Below are 8,767 nucleotides of genomic sequence, written 5' to 3' on the forward strand. Positions count from 1 at the left end.
AGAGTTATTCAGTAATTTTGAAAAGCTTTTAGTGACCGTAAAGCAGAGTATAAAAATTCAAAAAAGTCCAATTTTCGAGTTCCATAAATACACTCTTTTGTTTCTAATATCCAAAACATTAATTTCCCATTTTAAGATATCATCTCATGTTGCTTGTATATTTTATGATGAATGTAATGAATTACCAGAAAGATTTAAATCTAATTTGTGTCATGTTTTATAACACCCGGGATACAGGTAACATACTTCATGTTTGCGTGTGGAAATTTAGAAGTCTGCTTCTAACAGAATGCATAGTTCAGTGCACATTATTTTTAGATATAGTTTATGCTTGAGAGACATGTATTTGTTACTATTTTATTTATAATCTTTAGTGTCATACAGATCACAAGCATTGGAAAAAATGTGTATTTTGCATAAAAGTGCAATACAACTGAATATCCCATAATCCAGAGATTTCTACATTCTGCCATCACCAAACTCTGAAAAATATCAAGAGGTGAATATTACAGGTGAAGACCTTGCCCACACAGTAATTTTGAGCATTAGTCAGAACTCTGAATATAAATAATTCCTAGATATAATTCTTATATGAATACTGAAAAATAATAACGTTATGAGGGTCTTAAACCCATAGAAATATTTATTCCCCTACTTAGTATGATAATAAAGCAATCACTAAATAAAGATTTGGATCTGGCTTAAAATTTATTCATATTTTAGGCAATTTACTCTGTCTTAGTGCAAGTGCATATAACAGATCTCGTTGCTTAGAGACATGACAAGACTGGCCTATCTGCAGAATAGAAACTCACTACAAACATATATTTCAGGGTCCTGAGCCAATATTCCAAACACTGTGTCTGTTTTGACCCCCTCCTGTCTCTCCTCCCTTCCCAGCAAACACATAAAGATCCAAGCTGAGAAACCCTTTGCCAAGATTTACCTTTATTATTCATTTCCTGACTTGAATAGATTAAAATGTCACAGAGTGTAATCACAGAATGTAATCACAGAATGACAGGGGTTGGAAGGGACCTCCTCTACAGATCACCTTGTCCAACCCCCTGCTTGAGCAGGGGCACCCAGAGCACAGGACCGCATCCAGGTGGGTGATATCCCAAATCCCTCATCCTACTCCTCTTTTTTTTCTGCTTTCCTCTCCCATGAAGCTGCTAAAATAACGGCTGCAAAGCTTTTTTTTTTTCCTATAGTAGGGATGAATGGACCTGTGATCAATGAAGTCATAGTTTTTTAAGATGGACTATCCCAGGTCACTTCACCATGGTGGGTGGTGGTGTGGGTGTTGACCTTTTTCCCAAGTAACAAGTGATAGGATGAGAGGAAACAGACTCAAGTTGCACCGGGGAGGTTTAGATTGGGTAATAGGAAAAATGTCTTTACTGAAATGGTTATCAAGTACTAGAACAGGCTGCCCAGGAAAGTGGTTGTGTCACCATCCCTAGAGGTGTTTAAAAGACATGTAGATGTGGTGCTTAGGGACATGGTTTAGTGGTGGACTTGGCAGTGTTGGGTTAATGGTTGGACTTGATGATCTTTCAACATTTATCACATTTGATGTTTCTTCGTTGAGGTAGTATTGCTGTACCTGCAGTGTTAATTTGTATCTAAACATCTTCTTTTCCTGCATGTTCCAAATACAGAAACAGAAAAGTTAATGTAATATTTAAATAATCCAGAAAGGGACAAATTTCAGACATTCCTTGAAATTCATCAGGGACTTTTCCTAATATCTTTGGCTTTATGTGAAGACACAGATCTACTTGTGATGAATGGCAACTCAAAACTCAGATACAAGTGTCCTGGGCCTATCTTTCAAAGGTATGCCTAAAAAAATGTTGTAGTTAGACATTCTTCCACGAGTAAGAAAGTTTCCCCTCACCTGTATTGATATAAAGACAGGCTGTATATTAATTGTGTGAGATGCTCCCCAGCAGGACTTATATGTTGAACTTAAGACTGCCAAACAGACAGATTTAATGGCCTACATTTTCTCCCTGAAGTCAGTGGGAATGAATGCCTTCCTCCATATGCCTTTGGGAACAACCTGTTCCTTGAGGAATGCAGAGAAGATGTAGGACATGGCCTCCCAGGTAAAATTGATCTTGACATTCATGCAGGAATGTTGAGAAGAAAGCTACCTAGGGTTTATGAAGCAACCCATTAATAGGAGAGCCACAATATTTTAGGTCTGAATAAGCATCAACTATCTTAAGTTTCAACCAGCAATACCAAACTAAGTGTATTAGGTGTGTCTGAGAAGCTCTTTTGATCCTCCTTTCTACCAACATGAAACAAATTCCTGTTCCCTAGGATCAAAACATGCTACTTTGTGTCATGTTCTGCGAAGCCTGGGTAAAATTATTGTTAGGGCTGTGAATAATGTTAATACACACATTCTGCACAAGTGGCCATGCCCTAGAACTCCCTTCTCTTGTAAAATACATTTTTTTCTGACCATGAAAATCAGTGTAGATAAATTTTATCTTTCAAAGAAAATAAAAAGATTGAGAAATGCTGTGGGGACAGTTAAGTATTATTTCCTGAATCTGAAGACTTACAATGAAAATTTAATTTTAGGTAATCATATTGATTCATTCTTGCTTAATCTGAACCAGACCAGCTGTATTTACTTCCAGTCCCTCTCTGCCTCCCGATAACTTTGGGGCAGATGTGTCATTGCTGAATGAGTTCTACCCTATTTCTACTGAATCTACTATTTAGCTAATTTTTTATATTTCTTGTTAATTTATTACAATCCTTTTTTTGTTTGTTTTATTTAACCCGTTTATACATCCTTTACTATTTTTATAATCTCCATGAATCTATTTATTGTCTTAGAATAAATCAGGTGGCATAAAACAGTGCCATCTTGTGGCACTCATCAGTTGTATAGATATTTCCTAATTTTTCAGTTATATTACTTTTTGATTAAATCAACATTTTCAAGAATGTTAATTTTTGTTTTGGCATAGTTAGCACCCCTAGTTTTAAGGCCTTCAAGATTATTTTTGAAATGTTGTTCAAGAAAATATTTAAAGAAAAATTCCCTGTTCACCCAGGAACATTTTTGAGATTTTTTATTTTGCTTTTGACAAAAATTTTCATACTGTTAAATAAAAAAGAAAAACCCCCTATGTCTTTTAAAAGACATTTCAGGATTTGAAAGGAAGCAAACTGTCTAATCATGCTGTGAAAATGTATTGTTAAAAAGGTGGCTTGACAGGTTGCCCTGATAAAAATTAGGTTAATGGAAAATATTCTTTTGAAATGGGTGGAGAGTCTCCTGGGCACCAACGTACTGTGGACAAAGCACTGAACAACTGCATTACTGAAATGGTTTGAAGAATCTATTAACTATTACATCCATCTAGCTAGCTAGCTGGTTTTTTATCCCCAGAACTGTGGAACTAACCAATTTTCCCCTTTTTTACTCTGTGTTGCTCCTGATGGGAAGGTTAGCACCTGGGGAGGAGGAATCTGGTTCACTGTTTATGAGTATGATATGCACACAAAATAAAGGATTAGAAGGAGGTCCTTCTCTTGACTTTTGTTCTCTGCTTGACCTTAAGTTAGAAAAAGTAGCGTGAGATTTCCAAAACCACTTGGCCTTGACATGGTTCTCCACTAATTAAATAATTCCTAAAACTCCCACTCAGTAAGAGGTCATTTAGGCCATCACTGCAGACTTTAAAATTAGTTCTGTTGCTAATTTATGCTTCAATTCCTCCCCTGTGCATATGGATGTAATAATCACCTGCTCTGTAGGAGTTCTACAAAGCTTCATTAGTGTTGGATAAAACTAACTACAGAAGTGCAAAGTGGTGTGTGCTTCTACTGCAGTTGCATTTGTTGCGCATCTGCCCACGCGATATTTTTCTGTACAGCTCATAGGAGGGCATCTCCAGCTTATAGAATTTCATTAAGATATTAACTTAAGAATAAATAACATGGCTTACATGATATGATTATTAATTCAATAAGAACTACAGTTAACTACAGTTTTCCTCTGGAAATTTACTTACAAACCAACACAAAAACATTACCATTATATTACAGCAACAAAGTACCACCAGTGTTTGGTTTACATGCAGCTGCTTTGTATGTATTTTCGTGAAGCCTAAGAACATACTGGACTGCAATAGTAAGACCACAGCCAGCAGGAAAAGGGACATGACTGCTGCTGTCTATTCAGTGTAGCACTTGTAGGACTGCATCTAAAGCACTATGTCCAATTTTGTGCTCCCTGGTACAAGTAAGGCAGCGAAAAATTGAAATGAGTATAGCAGAAGCCATCAAGACAATCAGGGGGCTGGAATACATGACATGAAGACAGTTGTAGAGAGATGGATTCATCTAGTCTGAAGAAGAGCAGGCAAAGGAGGATGTAATTGCTTTTTTTTCAACTCTTTAGTAGGTGTTTATAGAGAAAATGGAGCCAGATTCCTCTTGGAGGTGCACAGCCTCCAATGTTAGGGGTAATGGGGTCAATCTGCAGTTAAAATTCCAATTAAGTATTAGGACAAAGTCACTTGCTATGTGAGTGGTGAAATACTGGAATGGGTTGCCTAGAGAGGCTGTGGAATCTCCATCCCTACAGAGACACAGAATTTGGCTTGGCAAAGCCCTGAGCAGCCTCATGGTTTCAAAATTGGATGCAACTTTGAGATTTGATACTTTGACTAGGGAGTTGGACCACATGGCTTCCAAAGATCCATTTCAAATAAAATTATTCCACGACACTGATTCTATCTCAATAAACATGTGTAATGTTAACAGAAATTACAAGAACATTCTTCTCAGGCAGTAAGAGCATTGGCTCCTTCATCTTTCAATAAATCTTAGTATTTTTGTTTCCAGTTCTATTGGAGCACAGTGGCAATTCACCATGCCATGTGGAATACACTAATAACTCTAGTGTTGCTGATTTAATTTTTTTGAATATAAATGGCATAAAATAATTTCCAGCTTTTTTATTCTGTCCCCCAGCAATGTGTTTCTTTGCTTATAAAACCCTTAATATTATTATTTGGAATGCTAGAACAGTCACACTGGGAATAAGAAAAAAAAAACCAAACAATTTTTCATTCCAGAAAGCAAAGCCTCTAAGGAAATTAAGAGGATGTTTCAGGATGAAAATATCTTGGCATTCATAATGATGGCTCTTGCTCTACCCTTTGCAGATATATAGTATTATCTAGAGTTCTTGATATATTCACAGTAAAATCGAAAGCTGAAGGAATTTATTTACAATAAGCACTGCAGACTGTATATTCCATTTGGTCTACACATCCCATGCCACCAAAGGAAAAATAAAAAATGGAAATTTTCCTGAGGTGATTTCTGTTTGACATGTGTCTTTCATGCAGTAAACAGCTTGAATTTTGGGGCATGTGGATAGAACCATTCTCACATGCGGTTCAAGACAGGCTCTATTTTGCTCCCTCCCTCTGTGTAACTCAGTCTTGCTTTTGCCCTCAACACCACCTCCACGCTGCCTCAATTTACAGGTGGGAATCAGGGGGCTTCTGACAAAAAAAAAAAGAAAAAAAGGCAGTTCTGGAAGAGAACCTCCCTCCTTTTTCTTGTTTCCTCTTCAAGGTATAGCTAGGTCAAAGCTATTTTTGTGCTTAAAAACATTTGGTACAGTTCTCTTTATAACTGTACTCAGATCCACACAGATAATAATTGTACATTAGTGACTCAGTACAGATAATAAAAATATATTGCCATTCCCCCCTAATGATTTGCATGAAATGCCTGTCATAAAACTCATCTTTACAAAATTAATGTAAAAAAAAATTTAAGATGCAGCTAATAAAGACTAGTGGTAACACTTCTTTAATGTTGCAGTTTATGTGCATGTTGTAACTGTGCATCTGAAGTAGGGGTCTTGGGGATTACAAAATGAGATGAGATTGTGTTTTCCTCATAAAAGTCTAAGAGTCTCTAATGGAGAAGTATCGGAGTCAGTGAAACCAGACCTCTTGGAGAAATTCTGCTGGGATTTCCTAAGGAGCAAACATGCTAGAGTATGGCTGCTGTATTACAAGGCAGGATAATAAGCCTAAAACAAATGTGGAAGGTTAAAAACCACTTTTTACATCTTTATCTTCTAACACCAAGTAAAGCTGAGGCTGATAATTGGGATTAGAGCTTGTCCTTCCTCAGACATGCTCTGGAGAGTGCTTGCCCTATGGTAAGCGCGGGTTAGTGCCTGATACACAAGCACGCAGCTGTACAGCTGACCACTAATGTCTTTTAGCACTTCAACCACAGTTTGTAATCTGTTGGTATATTGAGCGTCTCTTGTGTTTAGAAATAAATGATAGAACATACGTCAGTTAGTTGCCTATGTTTTATAAGGATTGGGAGGATAATTATGTGAGACACGTGTTGTCTTTGCATGTGGGGGCAAGACCTGCCTTACTGAGTTCGTGTGCGTGAGAATAAGCTGTTCCCCACCCCGGGGAAGGATATTAGTGCAAGCAGGCACCATCCACCAGATGGTGCTCGGTACCAACAAAAAGAAATTTAAAACGAAGAATCGGGGAAAGCTTTTTTGTTGTTGTTTACATTTTCCTGCGACTAACAGCTATTCTGGTGTCATTCCCTGTGATTTATCACCCTGCAGCTAATATTACAATGTCGTTCACAAATGATCATAATGAGTTTTAGGTGGGGTGTTGATTAGCTGTTGACAGATCTTCTGCAAGCTCCTTAATGGCATCCTGTAGGATTCAGACTGCTCTGAGATTCCTGTAAACCTGTAAACTCCATCATAGTGTGAGTAGAAATGACAGTTAATTGCTGTGGAAGAGCCCCAGACTTTTAAAGAGAAATTCTGCTTATCCTTTAGAGATCTGGTCCTAGTACAGACAATTCACTGTATTACACTAAATAATATTTGGCATGAGTCACATCTTTTAAATGCTTAACATCAGTATTAACAAGAATTCTCTGAATATGCCTTGGGATATTTATTAGAAAAAAATATTAAAAATAAGTCAAATATTGTCCATAGTTACAAGTGAGCTGATTTCCAGTCATATTAGATATTATGAAGCAAAGCCAGATAAATCTCATATATTTGTTTTTTCTTTGTACAAGAATAAAGAGCCTTCAGGTCTGTTGTCAGTGGGCTCTAACTTGAAAACTGCCTAGCAGATTTTTTAGGAGGCTGGACCTGTCACATCTCCGTGCCTAAGGCAGAGCACAGAGCCACTGGCAGCCGGGCAGTGCTGCAGAGTCCATGTAAAGGACACAGATTGGCTTTTCATTGTCTCTAAAGATGCCACGTTGGAAGCTGCGTCCTTACTGGCAAACACAGTAAAAACTCCTTGCTGTTGCCCTGGTGCAGAAGTACCAGGACACTTCCTTGGGGATGGCCATTCCCTTTTTAGTGCACTGCTCTCCTCTCCCATGGAGGCTCTAACTTCATGCTTCATTTTGACCTTTTAAAGACATCACTGTGTTGACAGTTGCTCCTCTTTCTCGTTTCCTCTTGCATCAATGCAGAAAATAACTGTATTATTACATTTTTATTATTACATTATTACGATCCCAGGGAGAGATCATAGGCAGATGCCTGAAGTTACTGAATCATCTCTCTTAAGAAAACAGGTTAATCTCAGATCTCACTACATTGAAAATGTAAGAAATCTTTATTCTGGTCTGTAGCCTAACTCAAAGATTGATGTGCAAACAGCAGAAACAGAATAAAAAGTGTACAATGCAAAAGTTATTTCTTTTTCTTTCTTTTGCTAAATAAAAATATTCTGAAGCCAGAGCCCTTGCTCCTCCAGCCTTACATAGGGCTAAGAGTGAGTGCAGAATCTTTTTGACAGGTCCTTGCTTTAAATAATGTTGCCAGCGCCTAGGACCTCAGCAGTGGGTATAGTAGATATATTGCTGTGTTCCAAAGCAATCATACAATGTCATAAGGTAAATTAACCTGTGTAAACCCCAAAAATCTGTCTACTCTCAGCAATTGCACTGGTGGCATATAAAACCTGGTAGAAAAATGTACCATCGTAAGAGCCTGTAGACAATTGGGATTTTGATAAGTTTGCCATTGATGATATGCTTTTGTTTGCTAAGCAGTAGCTTTTCTCAGTGGTACTATATGTATACATACCCATATGTACTTTTAAAACAAAAAGATACATTAAGATTTTCAGGAATGACATAAAAAATATATATAATATTGCACTGAGGTAATTTGCTCTCTCTTAAAGGCCAGTTCTAAGAAATGTTTCACTGGTAGGAGTGGATAATAACAACTTTTTTTTTTTTAAGGGGTAAGAGTAAAGTATAGAGTAAGAATAAAGAGTAAATTAAACTCATTTATTTAACAAAACCCCATGGTCCTGACCTAGCTCCCTCTATGACAGACTGCACACAACCGTATAGCGTTGCAGTAGGCCACGTGTCTGCATCTGATGGCCCTGTGGCCCAGAGGTAACATTTTAATAGAGTTTTTCTCCTGGTTCAGAGTGCCTGCAGCACGGCCGGGAACAGCAGATACAGGACAGCCTACCCAGCATGAGCAAGAGTAAGGGGTGCTTGCAGATGCGGAAATGGGTGGGGCAGAGGGAAACAAACTTGGGTTAGATTTAATGTTATTGCCTCACAGGGGGCAAACAGCCCCCAAGATTGCCCTAGGATTTGTCTTGGAAAGATGACAGAGAATCCCAGAAAAAGGCAGGGAAATGACCAGTGCTGCAGCATGGGAAAAGGGTCCCCA

This window comes from Phalacrocorax carbo, chromosome 3 (assembly GCF_963921805.1).
Source record: "Phalacrocorax carbo chromosome 3, bPhaCar2.1, whole genome shotgun sequence".
NCBI lineage: Eukaryota > Metazoa > Chordata > Aves > Suliformes > Phalacrocoracidae > Phalacrocorax > Phalacrocorax carbo.